Below are 18149 nucleotides of genomic sequence, written 5' to 3' on the forward strand. Positions count from 1 at the left end.
TAGTGATGCATGGTGCTGGTCCAAGAGAGAGGAGACATGCTTATATCCATGGATAGATGGTCTGCAACCAACAGTGGCTTGCAAAAAGTGTCCATAGTGGTTGAATTACCCCAACAAGGAGTACCCACCCGAAGTGAAAGCTTTACACATGTTTTGTACTATATATTTTTGGGCTTTGTCATGCCATGGGTAATGGGTATGCTAAATTTGTTTTCGTTTTCAATTACAAAGCATAGAGGTTCACAGAAGAAGGCCATTGAGCCAGAGGATGCACTCTCTTCCAACACAGGAAAGTGACCGGCTTCAAAGAAAGACACAACGAAACACTCCACAATGGATAAGCAAGCACCCTTCCTAGCTGGGCAAGGAAAGAGAAAAAAAAAAGTAGTGATTGAGGTGGAGAGCAATCATAAAGAGGAGGGGAGTTCTACAGAGGTAAGCCATAGTTCAAGTGAATTGAGATCAACAGTGCTCTCCTTCACCCCTCAACCACGAGAGGCCACCCATGAGTCACCTCCATCTTCACCATCACATGATAGACCTCTACAAGAGCTCTTGGATATGACCAAAGTGGTCATGGAAAATGATCAAGGCGTGCTAAAACTCCTGCTAAAAGAGTCTTCTCTTTATCATTGTGTGAAAAATGAAATTGATCTTATGTTGACCATACAAAAATGCACGTAGCATCATGCCACATTGCAGTGCATGCTAATCTCGTGAGGTTGGAAAAAGCTACTCCTGATGTGTTACACAATGATAGGTAAGTCATGTGATTCTGCAAATTAATTCATGGTCATGCTCAAAGCACTAGTGCTAAGCAAGGGTGTGTGCATGCCACATATGGCTGGGATATATGGCCTTTTCCACACACACTAGGCCACATATGGCTGGGATAAATGGAGGTTCTTTATGGATCTAGTGGGATATGGAGCTTGTGGAAGCAATATTTTATATTGCAGTCGAGTTCCTCCTAATAGATGGCATGATTGTGGCAACATGTCATGCCAAGCATCTATACATTATTACTTCAATGGCAGATGAATCTGGTTATTTCTTATTGAGAATACTACACGTACGTCTCCTAGAGACTAGCTTCACGACTGTTGAGGACTATGTAGAGGGGGTACATTTGCCCATATAATTGTGTTAAGGCACATTAAATGGTTCTACATTGCAAAATGTATAACTGTTAATATTCTTTGCAAGATGGTACTTTGTTGTTGGCTATATTTGCACCCCCCAGAGGTGCTAGGAGTCGGCTTCCAAGGTATGGTCAGACATATGGGCATTGTACCAAATGTACATGGCTTCTCTGTAAATGAAAACATATCGTGGGAGAAGATCTTGTGCATGGATCCCCCACTTCATTGTAGTGGGAGTCCGTTCCATAGGCGTTGAGAGATGTCCACTGTTTGCTAGATACTCAGTTTTATATAAACACAAACAAGTTTGAGTGCATAATGGTATTTTTTAGGCTTCTTTACGCCTTCATGTGATGGAGGCTCATTAATTTGGCAGATAAAAACTCAAAAAGTTGGTTTTAAAAAAAAGGGGGAGCGTGCCACTTGGAGTCGAAGGGGTTATGGCCTTTTGATAAGAATAAAATACTAAATAATTTGTGGGATAATAAAACATTGTTTAGAAAAACAATATAAATACTTGTAGGTTAAAAAAAGTTATGAGATGGACATGGATAACAATTGATATACTCCATTGATATCTGTAAACACATCCCAAGGCTAGCAATCTGTTGTCTTGTTTGGATGGATGTAGGTAAAGAATTTATCTTATCTTGGAAGTTTTTTTGGCTTAAATTAGTTGTCCACACATGATTATACATACACCTACTGTAGGGGAAGTACTTCTGATATCTGTATACTAGAATGAGGCTTCATTCTTATAAGCATTGCTCAAAAATAATTCCAAGACTGAGTTGTTTTTGTACTTATCATTTCCCTTTCTCTGGAGCCAGTTGCCTTTTGAATGCACAAGTTCAATTATGTGTTATTATTTATGTTAAAACAGCTACACACACACACACACACACACACACACACACACACACACACACACACACACACACACACACACCTAGACACGCATACACACATACACACACACACACACACACACTCAGAAACACATAATGTTTTGAAATAAAAAAATCTATTAAATGAAATTTATAATTTATAATTTTGGAAAGGGTTATAATAAGGAAGTAGTTCATTCATTCTTCATCTTTCTCTCTTTCTATCAAGCTGCATCTTACTCTCTATCTCTTAAGGTCTCTATTTTCCCTCAAGCTCCAACTATCCCTCTTTTTCTCAATTTACTGTCAAGCTCCATGTTTCACTATTTCTTTATATATTTAGTGCATATAAGCTCTTCATCGTTTCCTCTTTCTCTAAAGCTCTCTTTTGCTCTATATCTTGATCTATCAGGTTCTTTCTCTCTAAAACTATGAGGACCCAAAATCAATTCAAAAGTAGTGGTGTCGCATATGAGATTCCCACTAGTGGTACACAAGAAGTGCCTCCGCAAACCACCCAAGAAAGTTGATCAATCTCAAGTGGCTAGCTCTCTAGACCGTGTCGTGCCCGTTGTGACAAGTGCAACTGGGATTGAGCCATCAAGTGGAGGGTTGGATCCTCGAGTGGAAGAGGAAGTAGATGACGTCGACAATGAGTTCTTTGGAAATGTGGTTGACAAGCACATATCTTTGGGTTGGATAAATGCTTAAAGAGCTTCTTACCATAGAAAATTGCCACGCTTACCTCTTTGTTGCCTTCTTTCAAAACTTGCCATTCGCATGCATGATGATCAGGTAATGGTTGCAGCTTTTCATTGCAGATAAAGGTTACCAACTGACTATGGCAAGGTTTTTTGTAAGTGAGAAGATACTTGGTGAAGATTACAACCGATTTGTTCATCGCGGCCATTCTACTTGAGATCTTGCAATGTCATATGATTTAGATGAAGAGCTTCATCTCATCCCTCAGTTCAGTCATATGGCTGAGAGATATTTTGTGGTCTAGGATAGGAATTATAGATTGGAGGCATGGATTTGTTGGATGAATGAAAACTTGTTGGATAAATTTCACCCCGTGCCCCCAATCCTACCTAGCTAGGTATGCGGTGCCTCCCTCATAGAAGCTCATGATGTTGAGGTAAGTCACAATGTGGGAATTATTGTGAGAATTTGTCCAAAACTTCTTGTGAAAGGTATTATCGACGTTGTGCTACTATTAATGATGTTACTGCTAGTAATTGGATTATAATCCCAGCTACTACGTGAGTTAACCAAAAATGTATATATTTATGTATACATTGAAGGGGGGGGGGGGGGAGTTTTATAAATAGGCCCATAGTAACATGTATACTAGGGTATTATTAATAATGTCTTGAACACACTTGATATAGGGGTGAAAGCATGAATAGGTGGAAAGCTATATATGTGATATAATTTAAATAGCATAGCATGACATTGGGGGTGTGGTCACTGGTGCCATATTTTAGACGTCCAAATTTATATTCTAAAAAATGTTATACTAAAAAATTCAGCCTTCACACACCCACTTTGTTTCATGAGTAGTTGACAGTTTCAAACACCGCCCCCCCCCGCCGACCCCCCGCCTCTCTCTCTCGCGCGCGCGTGCTCAAGGTCTACTGTACTTAGAGATTCTAGTGTACAAGCTTGTCTGCTTCAAGGACTATTGCAGTAACCACCCTCTTCTCTTCGAGGTATGTCTCTCCCATTGAACATGTACACTCTCTACTGCTTGAGCATGCGCGCCCCACCTAGGATCATTTAGCTACATTAAGCTGCATTTGGAGCTGCATGAGTGCCACACCTTGCTCATTTGCAACAAGAGGCCAGCAAAACCTAATGCTGCTTGCTGGCTGCATGAGAGGACATAGACTCTCGAGGTAATTTCCTAGTCCACAAGCTGCATGCAATCTTGGGGCAAATCCCATAGCACATCACCTTGAATGCCCTACTTACAAGAGCAGGCCCATGAAGTTCTTGTTTCTTTTTATCAGGTATGATAAACGAGGGCACACCACGTCTCATGAGTTCATTGGATGATGTGCAGGTATGTCACTTGAGACTGCATCATGGCACCTTCCTCAAAGCATCCGATTCAAGCAAGCAGCAGTCTAGTTAGGAACATCGAACCACCTCTGCATACGAAGTTTTGTCGTCTTGCCGAGGAATTTCATATGGAGCGTGGATTGCCATTGGAGGGAGTTGATCCGCGTAGCTTGACAGGAAACAATGAAATCTCTGAGGAGGAATGGGAAGCTATCTTTATATGCCCAAAGCCTGTTCCGGGTAGCCAGAAGAAAGTGAAGGCATACCATGCTCGGTCGGAGTTCTTACAAAAGCTTGTGTGGAGACACTGGGATGTCTACCAGGAGGGTCCCTTCATGTATGAAGTAGGGACTCAATTTGCAAAGGCCTTTGCATTGGAAAACTACAGTGAATCTGGCAAACATCAAATTTCTTGGGCTATCTTTGCAGAGAGGGCAATGAGAGCCTCAGAAGAAAGACACAACTTGCAAAACAAGTTCATGAGGTAAGAAGAGTAGATGAGTGGTAGAGGGAGAGGTTCCAAAACCACTGCTGCCTCTACCAGATCATCATTGAAAACAAAAGGTACGTCTATACCATTGTCAAGCGTGCCTACAGGAGGATGCCTCGTACAATTGGCAGAGGAGGATAGCAGGACACTTGTAGAAATGAAGAATATTGTAGAGGGCAGATTGCAAGACTATAAGTCAAGACTTGAGGGTGCAAAGAAGCAGGTAGATGATCAAGTCAAAGAATTGCATAGGGATGAGGGTGCTCAAAGCTCAAACACTTTGGCCATAAAGTTGCAAACGGAGATTGATTGCGTGCAAGACCCTGTAGCTCGACAACGCCTAATTGATTTGATTGGACAGTTCTCGAGTCCTACCAGAGAGAACGTTGCTGAATTAAAAGCCAATGTGGCTAAAGCAAAGGTGCATACCCTCCTACATGTGCTTCACTTTGTTTTGGTGTATGTGGTTCACTTCCATGTGGTTAGAGTGTTATGGATTGTATGGTTATGTACTGTATGAGCATATTCTATTTCTGCCATGTGCTATATAGCACAAAATATGTGCTATATGGTCACAACATAGCCATCATCTTCATGGAGTGGGTGGTTATATGCTATGTGCTATGTGCTATATGGTCACAATATAGCCATTATCTTCATGGAGTGGGTGGTTATATGCTATGTGTGGTTATGTGCTATGTGCTTTATAGTTCAATCTAGGTGCAACATGTTCACAATAGTACGTACCCTCATCTATTTGGAATGTGTGTGATTCTATGCTATGTGCTCTGTGTGGTTATGTGCTATGTGATACATAGCACAATGGAAATGTGTAATATGTGGTATATAGCATACATGTATGCTATATGCTCATAGTATAGCCCTTAAGTGTGTGTTAAATATTGATATGTGCTACATAGCACAATATTTTTATGTGCTATGTAGCACATTTTGTGTGTTATATGTTCACAATATAGCCCTGGATCGGAGTGTGTGGAATAGTGAATTGTGCTATATAGCACAATCTCTATTTTTTCTATGTGCTACATAGCACATCTCTAATTGTGATATGTGCTAAATAACACAATATTTGTGCTATATGCTATGTGCTATGTCTCATATAGCCCACTGCATATCATATACCCAACAAGCTTGTGCTATATAGCATATAGAGAAAATGTTTGGGCTATATCTGGTATTTTCAAAAGTCTCTCTGCTATGATCTACAGTGCATACTCTATGTAGCACTTATAGCACATTATACTTGGACTGTGCTATGTGCTATATAGCACAGTGCATATCATATACCACATCAAGCTTGTGTTTAGCATATAGAGTAAGTGCTTGTCTTATATGTGGTATTGCAAATAAGGGATAAGATTCACGCTGCATATTCTTTTCAGCAATCTGCTTTTGTTGGGTTATTGAGACTTAAATTAGATGCGTTGTCTTCTTTGTTTCACAGGCACTACTTGCAGAAGTAGAGACCAACATAGCACAGGAATTAGAGCACTTTAAATTTTGTGTTACCATGGAGAGGACTTCACATAATGTGGGAGCCAGTTTAATGAAGCCTTTTCCTCCTGTGGATTTTAAGCAGAGCATTAGCGAGGTGACACTTAATGGGTTCTACCATTGTGTAGGATGTGGATTCCCGTTCGATGCCAGAAGCTTGGATGTATTCTCCCTTCCTTGCACCCATTCGCACATGTATGTAGGGACTATGGCTATTGTGTTGCACTAGATTGCAACATGTCTGTTCCCCCTAGAGCTAAGCATATGATTGGTCTGAAGGTGAAGAGTGAGATGCAGAAAGAATCAAGTGCAGGTAGTCACTGTGTCAATTATTTACTACTACTATTGCAGGCCCACTCTCCATTGGTAGTTTAAACTCTTGCCTTTAATGAAATCATTTGCAGGTACAGACATCGCAGCACATACCTGTATACAAGAATCATTGAGGACAAAAACAGAGAGAGTCTCTACGCAGGCCACTGGTAGGTACCAAAATCAGTATTTATGTGTGTATTTTGGGATACTCCAAGTGAGACTTTGTAAATAGCTTGCTTTATAGAACAATCATTGCATGCTTGCTCCAACAAGACGATGCATTCCACAAGGAAGAATGGCTTGATTACCCCAGGGATGCAGCCAGGCCTTTAAGCGGAGTCTACCCAAGGGATGCAGCCAGCCCTTGAAGCGGAGTCTGCAGTAGGGGATGCAGTACGTGGAGTAGTTGAAGACATCTTGATGGCAAAGTCTTATACATTCAAATCACCTAGGCAACAACTAACTCCAAGAAGGCTTTTACGTTCTCCGTTGAGTGCCAAAGCATCACCAAGTGTGGACACTAGAGATGAAGCATCAGATGAGGCAGTTGCAGATGCGGTGAAAGCAACACCCCCTCCAGCGGGGAAGAAGCCAGCACCAAAGCGCAAGAAATCGACTCCCAAGAACTTAGGTGGAAGTCCCACAATGGATATACCTCTTGATTCATTTAGGAAGAGAAAGAAACCAAATGCAAAGCAATGAGTGTGTTTTTGTTGTAACTTCATGCAATTAGAAGATGTCTTTAGAAGGCATGTGCAATCCATTGCACCCCTATTGTATCCATGCTCATTGATGAATCAAGTGTTGGAATTTGTTAGTGACATGTCTCTTAATTCTTTGCATTGAGTAGTTGCAAACTATTTTATTTATTTTCTGTACATGTTTAGTAATATGTTTCTACTTTATCTTGTCGTAGATAATCAAGAAGCTGAAAAAAGAGGAACTTGCATGAGACGCACTCGCTCTTTAGGGTTTCTAGATGAGGGGTCTGTAGGTTCACTGGCTCAGTCTTATCCTGTGAAGAATCCAAGAAGGGGTGCTACAGCTTCCAGGGGGGTTACAGGCAAAAAAAAAGTGTCTTTTGATACAGTTGAGGGGTCTGTAGGTTCACTGGCTCAGTCTTATCCTGTGAAGAATCCAGGAGGGGGTGCTACAGATTCCAGGGGGGTTACAGGCAAAAAAAAAGAGTCTTTTGATACAGTTGATCCCTGCACACCTACTAGTACTGCTGAATTTGTTCCAAATGTGCCTAATGCAGTTGATGTGCAGGTTGTGCATGATGATGTGCATACAGATGTTGACCGTGCTAAACTTGAAAAGGGTACATTATCCACCCCCACCACAGTTGAATCTGGCACACATGCCATTGATGATGCTATGGTAGTTGATGCCTGCACATATGCCATTGTTCATGCTACGCTAGTTGATGCCTGCACAAATGACATTGTGGATGCTATGGAAGTTGATGCTCGCACAGATTCTGCTGCTGATGGCAATGTTAATGATGGTGGAACAAAAAGTATTGTTCATGCTGTCATAGATGACCTTCTTGATGCAGTTGTGGCTATGGGTACAGATGCCACTGTTGAATCTGGCACAGTTGCCATTAATGATGCTACCACAGTTGATGCCTGCACAAATGCCATTGTTGATGCTACGATAGTTGATGCCTGTACAAATGACATTGTGGATGGTAGCACAGATGATGCTGCTGATAGCAATGTTAATGATGGTGGAACAGAAAGTATTGTTCATGCTGTCATAGATGCCCTTCTTGATGCAATTGTGCCTATGGGTACAGATGCCACTGTTGAATCTGGTACAAATGCCATTGATGATGCTACCACAGTTGATGCCTGCACAGATGCCATTGCTGATGCTACCGTAGTTGATGCCTGCACAAATGACATTGTGGATGCTATGGAAGTTGATGCTAGCACAGATGCTACTGCTGATGGCAATGTTAATGATGGTGGAAGAGAAAGTATTGTTCATGCTGTCATAGATGCCCTTCTTGATGTAGTTGTGCCTATGGATACAGATGCCACTAGGTATGGCTGATCCACCTGTAAGATTGAGTTGGGACAATCTACGGCATGGGTTGGAAGTGGAGTTTGTGAAGATAGAAGATCCTGACAAAGTGTGGCAAGAAGTACATGCTTTGGTGCAAAAGGAAGGTGAGCCAGTAGATGCGTACATACGTAAGTTTTCATTGGCATGGGAGCGGATGTGCAAAGCCTTAGCACCACAAGTACCCCCGCCTGACATGATGAAGAAAGACAGGTTCTTGGCTGGTCTTTGGGAGAATATACGTTGGAGAGTGGAGCTAAAGAAGCCTAGGACATATGAAGATGCACTAGAGGTAGCAAGGAACAAAGAGTGGAAGATGAGGAAAATGAGTCAGCTAAGGGTGGAGTCTTTTCCCATGAGGTCTGAGTTTCAGCCTATGGACTCTTTACAAGGTCGCATGCCAGGGGTTCATCATGAACCAGTGGTTGCTGTTACTCCTCAGGTTATGCCAGTAGTGGTCACTACATCAGTGCAAGATGATGGGCTATAAGACATGAGGCAAGTGGTAGATTTAATGAAGAATCTCAACCTAAACATGCTAGGTCAAGTGGGAAATAATCGAGGTCGAGGGAGGTTTGCAAATCAGCCAAGAGGTGAAGAAAGACCTAGGAATGGTGTTGGACAAAGCAATGGTAGGTTCTAGAGGTAGACACCCACATGTTATAATTGCAGAGAGTTGGGCCACATCAGCCCGCAATGTGATAAGCCACCAAGGATGGGGGGAGAAATGTATCCATTGCCAAGACAGGTGCTAACTAGGTCAAATGATTATGGCATTGAAATTAAGGGAGATGAAGGAACCAGTGGATTAACCTAGGAGGAAAAGGGAAAGACAAAAGTGATAAGTGTAGTTACCTTGGAGAAGGCATCAAAGCTATAGGGTACATTAGTAATGCCTATTGGGAAGAGGACCACAGAGGAAAAGGAAGGAAGAAGTGCCCTAGGTCCTAGTAAGAAGAAGGGAAAGAGTCATGAAGGCGAGGATGTCAAGGCCAAGAGGAAAAGAAGGGCTCGTCGCAAGTTTCATGTTTCAGATTTTCCACTAGGGGATGTGGAATTAAGCTATGACTTGAAGAGGATCTAACAAGCAGAAAAGCCGATGTTACTTTTGGGCAGCTTATATAGATGGTGCCTAAGCTAAATCGATAATGGAAGAGGATGGTTAACCCAATGGAGAAAGAGCGAGAGAGAGGTTCAGTAAAGGTGTTGGCGATGGATGAGCTACCAGACATTTACCCAATAGTAGATGTGTGGTACAAAAGAAAAAATCTGGGACAAGGTTATGTTGATGGTGGAGCCCAAATATGTGTGATAACACACTCATGTGTTGAGAAGATGGGTCTTACAGTGACTGGGGTGTCAGGCTTTCGGATTAGATCTGCAAACCATCAAAAAGTAAAATGTTTGGGTGTTGTAAAGAGCTTAGAAGTGGAGGCATATGATGCGAAGGCAGTGGTTGATTTTCATGTGATGCCAATAGGGTTGGGAACATATCCTATCATATTGGGTAGACCATGGTTACGTGCAGTGGGAGCTGTTCAAGATTGGGGACGTGGTACGATTAGGCTCTATGGAAAGACAGGTGCCAAGAAAGGATTTATAATATGGACACAAGGAAACGATTAGAAGAGCTTTCGAAGATGAGGATGAGTCTAGTAATGAAGACTACTCCACAGTGTCTGATGAGGATAGTGATAGTACTACCAGCAATGATGAGGATGCTGATGTTGCATTTCTTTTGATGGACAAAGGAATCCAGGAGTCTGGTTTAGTTGCACTTGCAAATGAGGTTGCAGATGAAAGTGAAGGGCCTTATGAAGTGATTGAAGGGCTGATGCAGACCAAGGTTGAGTTTTCAAAGAAGCAAGAATTGATGACACAAATGATCAGTGGAGACCTCTCAACTATGGAGAAGGAGATATATTTGCACATGCTGGCTAGTTTTCCTGATTTGTTCATTACTTCATATGAAGAGATCAAAGGGTTCAAATTGGATGCACATAGTAACAATGAGGCTGAATATGCTACTTTGGAAGCCGGATTACAGATTTGTTTGAAGCATGGGGTTAGAAGGTTGAGCATAAAAGGTGATGCCTTGTTAGTTGTGAAGCAAGTGTTGGGTGTGTGGAAGAGCAAGAACACCTCATTGAAGGAAATGTGCTTCAGAATTAAAGGCTTGTTAAAAAAGTTAAAAGCATGGAGCATCAGACATATTGAACGTGCTCTAAATGGAGAGGCACATGAAGCAGCTCAAGGCATGATTGGAGAGCTATTTGTGTTGAGGACCAACTTACCTCGGAAAGTTTGGCTCAAGAAGAGGAGTTTTTGCTAACAGGAATCATTCCAAAGGAGATTCAGAAGTCTAAGAAGTATGGTTTTGTGTGTAGAGCATACAGACCGTACAAATTGATTGGTGATTTCTTATACATGAAAGGGGCTGATCTCGTGTTGAGATGTGTACCTTGGCGGGAGGATCTTTATAGAGTGTTGGAAGAGAATCATGAAGGCGCATGTGGTGGAAATTTTTCTCTAAAGATGACCTTGCATAAGATCTTGCAAGAGAGGTATGTCTGGCCTAGTTTGCACAAGGATGTTCACCATTGGTGTAGGTCTTGCAATAGGTGTCAAGCATTTGGGAAGAGAGTGTTGAAGCCAGAGCTACAAAAACCATTATGGCATTTGATGTGTTTGAAAAGGGATTGATGCAATAGGTTCATTACCTATCACAAGCAGGGGCAAAAGCTATATTTTGGCTGCAGTGGACTATCTCTCTAGATGGGCAGAGGCTATAGCAGTAAAACAGATCACTGCAAAGGATGTGGCAAAATTTGTGTATGATGAAATATGTTGCAAGTTTGGGGTTCCACTAGAGCTACTTTCGGATAAGGGGCCAGGATTTAGAGCTAAGCTGCTCGACTTTTTATGCGAAAAGATGAAGATTAGGCATCAGCATACCACTCCTTATTACCCGCAGTGTAATGGATTAAATGAAAGATTCAATGGTGAGTTGGTGCAAATTCTTTCGAAAGTGACAGAGCACCAAGGAAAGAATTGGGATTTGGAATTGCCTAGTGCATTATGGGCTTACCGTACTTCTGTGAAGACAGGTACAGGGTTTACTCCATTTCATTTGGTGTATGGAAAGGAAGCACTATTGCCTGTGGAAGTAGAGTTGCCTGCTGTCAAGATGTTAGCTGAGAAGTTGCTTGGGTTGCCTACTGATGCATTCAAAGAGAGTCTCTTACACTTACAAGAGGCCGTTCAGTCGGATAGGATGTGCGCATTAGAACATTATGGGCAGATGCAGGATAAGGCTTTGGCAAAGATAAATGAAAAGGTCAAAAGTAAGGGTATCAAGAAGCATGACTTGGTTTTGCACTACAACAGTAAGCTGGACAACACCTTCCAAAAGAAGTTTCAAATTAAGTGGGAAGGCCCTTTCAAGGTAGTGGAGTGTTTTTCGAATGGTACTTATCAGTTGGCTAACCTGGATGGAATCCTACATAAGTCAAGAGTAAATGGTTTGCGTCTTAAATTGTATCATGCTAGATTGATGATGGTGGAGCAAGATGAGTTGTCTGTGGATCAAGCAGTGTTCGTGAAGGATCAGGAGACTTGTGACGCTGCGAGTCTCATATCACTTTTTGCTGCTGCTGCTGATCATGAATGATCTAGCAGGTTAGGGGATGGACAAATTATGTCAGGAGTTTTTTGGAGCAAGGGATTGCGCATATGTACATACCCATGCATGGTGCATCAAATAAAGGATTGCCCATTTTCCAGAGCCAGGTGGTTACGTGGGGCCCACATGTGTATAGGTAGGACAGGGTGTACATATTGCATCGATTTTCACTATTACTAGTACAAGTGTGTTTTTTCTACAAAAACGAGGAGTTGGTAGCGCGTAAAAATTCTCGAGGAAGCTATCCGTGGGCCGACGACATGAGGTAAGTAGGTGCGTCAGATGGCATCTAGTGGCGTCAGGAGGTCGAATGGGGTCAATACGTGCACGTGGATGAGTACGGACAAAACGTGGGTGTTTTCTTGTGATACTTATGCAGAAAGTTCATCATGAGGACCACTTTTTGGAGCCACTTCACATGGTGGCGGGATGCATTATTGAAAAAAGTTGAGTGCCAGGTGTGCGTATGGATGCAGCAGGGTGACAACTATGCACTGCAAGGTCAGTTTTTGGCATGTTCGGGGTCCGTTTGAGGTCATTTAAAAGGCCAAGGGTGCCCAAATAATAAAGCTAAGTGTGGGAACTGAAAAAACAGAGAAAAGACCATAAAAAACGTGGAGAAGAGAGGAGGAACAGCCGCAACTGTGTTTTTGCTCATTTTGGAGCTTGTTTTGGCCGTAAACTTCGGATTTGAGCACTTTGACATTGTAGAGTGGGGTTTTGGGCAGTTCCGGACGCAATGGCATTGTGCCAAATTCCTCACTCTTTTTCTGCTATTTTCTGTGTAATCTTCTCCGGTGAGTGAAGCCTCTGCTTAACTTTGTAGTTGTATCTGGTGTATTTCTTAAATACTGTGTAAACTATTTGCCCCATTGGTGTTGGCCCAAGCTCATTTGTATCTAAACATAAAAAATTATCCTCTTTTGAGTTGAGTTTTTTGGTGTGTGTGTGTGTGTGTGTGTGTGTGTGTGTTGAGTGGGCAAGTGGGAAGTCTCTCTCCTCTCACTCCATTGGTGTGTTCCCTGTCTCGGCCAGGTGGATTGTGTAAGCCGAGTGGTGCCCCATAGTGTGTGTGTATATCATTCCAAGAGTGTGTGTCAGATCAGTATAGAGGCGTTCTGTGTGTTTCCATCCCGCTCACAGCGGGTTAGATGGTCTGATAAAGAATGAATGCTTTATCTTTTTTAAAAAAATTGGTCCATACCAAAATTCAAGAAAGAGGGTGAGGATGTAGGTGGCGGGAACGGCCCTTAGTAGGCGGCTTGATTGGAAAATTCCAGAGATAGTAACTACGAACATTTACCACAGTAATTGATATAGTGAGCAGGTAGTCACAACCCAATCCGAAGCCTATAAATAGAGGACACTACATCATTTTGAGGGACGACTTTCTGGTGGACTTTCGGTCTTGGGTTGAGCTCATTCCTAATCTTAATCTCTTGTATCTTAATTCTTGGAGCTACATGCTCTTGTAATCCAAAGACACACTGAGCTTATGCTTCAACATTGTACTTGTTCTTATATGAATACATAATCCCATTTTTGGTGTCTATTTCCATTTCCAGTGCCAGTATTCAGTATCAATTCTAGTTTCACTCTTGTCTTTCAGTGTGTCTTGTCTGAACTGAAGTCTAGACTGGTCTGAAGTAACTCGAACTACCAACTTGGAATAGCTGATTGAAAGTGTCCAACTCATTCCAAGGTGCCATTCATAGATGCCAATTGTATATGGCATAAAATAGGCTCTCCAAAAGTGCAAAAGCCATGTGTAACACTTGTTCACAGAGCAAAACTTCCTTTGCAATCCTATGCCCATGTATCAAAGTCAATGCTAAAAGTAGGATGCCAAAACGCCGATGTCGATGCCAATCTATAATTTTTTATGTCGATGTCGAGAGGCAAAAAATTGGGATGATTACACAATCCGATCGAGATGCATACACATGTACGCAAGAGGGGATGCTCTCTATCTTTGTGCATTAGAAACCAAATGTTGATGCCTATGTCCAGAGAGATATATGATGTCTCTTTCTATCTCGCTCATAGGTATAGAGTATGTGAATGCAAATCCGAAGCCAAAAATGATCGCAAGTGTAAGTGTTGAAGTGTTACCATATACATGTGGTAGTGATGTGTGTGAACATACTAGGACCGCTTGGGCGCTTTTCCCCCCCGAGCATTGCATATACGCCCATCACTCTAGGGCTATCTATCTTTCCATTGCACACTAAGTAACACACTCTCTATTGTGTGCCGTGAGCTTCCTTTGTCTTCTCCAAGCTGTATGCGTTTCTTTGCAACCCTAATTCCAACAGTTTCTCCTTGCCCCCTTCTCTACTTCTTCTGCTTTCTTATGTGGTTCCGTTGTGTGTTAGAAGGTGTTCTCCCAGGCCATTTGGGTATGTGAAATGGAAGTGAGAGAAAAATTTTGTGTGCAACAGTGGTGTGTGGTTTGAAACAAGCTGTGAAATGCATGTGGGTAGCCGATCTCGGTGATTTTGAGCTTGTTTGTGCATTGGTGTGTGTGCAGGCGGTGGTCTCCTAGTGGAATTGTGTTTTGAGAAGGTGTTTTCTGATGAGAGGATATGGGTGTTGTGAATGCCCTCAACTATAGAGAGGCCTTTGTGTAAGTGTTGGGTGTGTTCCCCATTCCCCCTCTCAACACATCTAATGACAGCAGGGTGTCTCAAGCCTCCTTAGGAGTTTGATGATCTTGTATATGCCCAATCATAGTGTCTTGCACACTCACAAAAAGGCAGTACATGACCTTCCAACCTCCCGGGTTCCAATCTCTAAACATCTTTATATGTGCAGCACATATAAAGATTTTTAGAGATTGCTTATTTACGAGCATCATAGTATATGGATATCCCGTAAACATGCCAGATGGGATCTACGGTGGGATGATCGAGCACCGTAGATCTCTAGAAAAGTAAACTTTGAAAAACACAAACTCACATCTTTTGCCCCCCTCACTCTGGGGGATGAGAGTCATGTGCCCTAACCACATCACCCACGCATGTTGTTGGTGGAATGTGGGGGTCTTCTTCGAGTTTTAACATGCCCAAATTTACTTTTGTACCCCAGGTTATTTCCGCGATAAGATCTATGGTGCCCGCTTAATTTCGGGGCCATAGATTGATGGGAGCCTTTGATCCCATCGCCCGTGTCCGTGTGAGATATAGTTGATGCTAAGAGAGCTCCGTTATAAGCCCATTAACAGGACCTGTGGAGAGCCCTTGAGCTAAAACTTGTGCACCTATGCGCCAACAACGGAAACCTGTTAATAACTTGCATTTAGGTGTCCGTTTGCCACTGGCGGGTGCTTCAACCACCCCCCACATTTGTAAGGCACCCTTTGTACGTGTTGTAGAGGGTGGTTTTCAGATCATGCATCAACTTTCACCGACTGCTGCCTACGCAGATCCTCTTCTCTCCCTGGTCCTTTAACAGGGAGAGAAGCATGTGCAGATCACAGGAAAATAAAAGAAAAATATTGCCATGTGAGCATCGTGTTTAAGCTTTTGTTTGAGTTTTCAAGGTGAACGCTTTTAAAAATGAGAGCTGGCCGTTTTATTAGACGCAGCTTCGTCCTCGCACTTGCGCACTCTCGAGTCTCCAGCGAGTGTTGCACGCAGAACTCTCTCTCTCTCTCTCTCACACACACAAAATGGGACATGGTCTAAGAATCTACATAACTACAGTGTTATGTTTACTTTGCGCTAATTACCCACAAAACGGGACATGGTCTAAGAATCAACGGCAAGTGAGGTGCAGAGTGCGTGGGCGTGCATACGCGATGGCAGGCGGACCTTGCGTGTGCGAAATGGAGGACACAGCTATGAGGGCCTCTCCTCAACTGCTTCCACCCCCTTTGTCATCATTGACCTCATGAATATGCATGCAATCACTGTAAATGTGGCAAAGAAATTTGTATGGGTCGAATCTGGCGTAAGAATTGGCGAGCTTTACTATGCCGTTGCATCCGCGTCCTCTAATTGGCTCGGGCTTTCCGCTGGGACATGTGCTACCGTCGGCATTAGCGGACACGTTATGGGTGGCGGCTTTGGCATGCTCTCCAGAAAGTATGGAGTTGCTGCTGATAACCTAGGCTAGAGGCACAGGTTTGCAAAGCTAATTATTAGTCCATTGACCTCTTGGTATATTCTTTTTGCAGTTATTTAATTAAATAGGCAAATCCACTCTCTGACATTGTCATTGATTAAATATTGCTCCTGCCCTGATCTGCAAGACAATCATTGTCTCATGTCATTAAGTACTTTGGCGGAATGATGTAGGTGATCACTGCTATGGAACTCTTATGAAGAAAGTGTCAACGTCTAATCCTGAGCTCTTTTCGGCGCTACGAGGCGGTGGTGAGGGTGCGTGGGGCATTGTGGTGGCATGGAAGCTGAAGCTTGTGAGTGTGCCTAGCATGGTCACCACCTTCAATGTGTGGAGAACCAGCAAGCAGGTCCTGACAGACCTTGTATTCAAGTGGCAAAGCGTCGCGCCTGCCGCACCGCCCGAGCTTTATCTCACTATCTATCTCGCAGGCGTCTCTTCAGCAGGCGTGGCACATATGGTGGCTTCTTTCAATGGCCAATACTTGGGCACAATCAACCAGACAATGGCTCTCGTAAACTCAATATATCCCGAACTTGGCTTAGCAGCTTCAGACTGCAGACAGGGCAAGTGGATATAGGTGAATTTCTCCTCTAGATCATGTCTTTGAGATGGTTTAGCTTGAGTTTGGATGTAGGGAAACTTACAAGAAGATTTAGAAATTTTCTCATGTAGGAAAATAGAGTCTTTTTCAGTGTTTTTCATACAATCCTGAGCTTCTGCTCAAGAGGCACTGCATACCTAGCTAGGTATGCGGTGCCTCCCTCATAGAAGCTCATGATGTTGAGGTAAGTCACAATGTGGGAATTATTGTGAGAATTTGTCCAAAACTTCTTGTGAAAGGTATTATCAACGTTGTGCTACTATTAATGATGTTACTACAAGTAATTGGCTTATCATCCCAGCTACTACGTGAGTTAACCAAAAATGTATATGTCTATGTATACATTGAAGGAGGGGAGGGGGGGGGGGGGGGGGGGGGGGGTTGTTATAAATAGGCCCATAGTAACATGTATACTAGGAATAATCTCTTGAACACACTTGATATAGAGAGCTTTCCACCCCACGCTTATGATCTCAAATGCATCTGCACATCCACATACACTCACACGAGTCCTTCTCATGTATGCAAATTTCTTGAGACAAAACCTTCAGTGAACATGCCAGTCTTGCTGTAGGGGTCTATGCGCATCATGCCCTCTTGTGTATGCCATGCTTCTAATAGATGAATTCCATTCAGGTGGTTGCAAACACAGCGGGGTTGCCAGATCCAGCGGCATTGCTAAATAAGCAACAATCTAGTAGGGGCTACTTCAAAGCTAAGTCAGACTATGTGTCAAAGGCATTAACAAAGCAAGAATTGGCAGGGGCATATGACATAATGATGAACAACACAAGGGGGTGGATGATATTTGAGCCTTATGGTGGTGTGATGTCACAAATCAACTCAGATGCAATTGGATTTTGCCTTCATGCATACAATCTTAAAATTTTTATATGATTGAAATGATGGAGCTCACTAATAATTATTGAAAACTCTTCACCCAATCTCTTTTTGCCATGTACCTCTTTTATCCGCTTATGATCACATATCACTCTTGGTGGTCTATGAATTTGGAGTAGCTCATGTGGATTGTAAGTTACAAATTGTATATTCATCTGTCTAAATAATTTTGTGTTGTGAAGTTCTATTTTTCCTTTGTCTTACGTTCTCTACACTGAGGATACTCATGCATATTGCAAAACCACATTTTTTTTGCTTAATAGTGGAAGAATGGTCATAATCCCACCTCTTTCTAATGTACTGTATGATGAGCTTTCAATGTGTATGAAAAGCTCTCCTCATATGCTTCATTCAA

At 42.5% G+C, this 18149-nt stretch overlaps 1 pseudogene; it reads left to right on the top strand.

Moving 5' to 3' along the window:
* Positions 1-17791, top strand: part of LOC147447208 (berberine bridge enzyme-like D-2) — a 78849-nt pseudogene extending 61058 nt beyond the window's left edge.
* The last annotated feature ends 358 nt before the right edge of the window (positions 17792-18149 follow it).

This window comes from Adiantum capillus-veneris, chromosome 11, assembly GCF_014529385.1.
Source record: "Adiantum capillus-veneris isolate H3 chromosome 11, ASM1452938v2, whole genome shotgun sequence".
NCBI lineage: Eukaryota > Viridiplantae > Streptophyta > Polypodiopsida > Polypodiales > Pteridaceae > Adiantum > Adiantum capillus-veneris.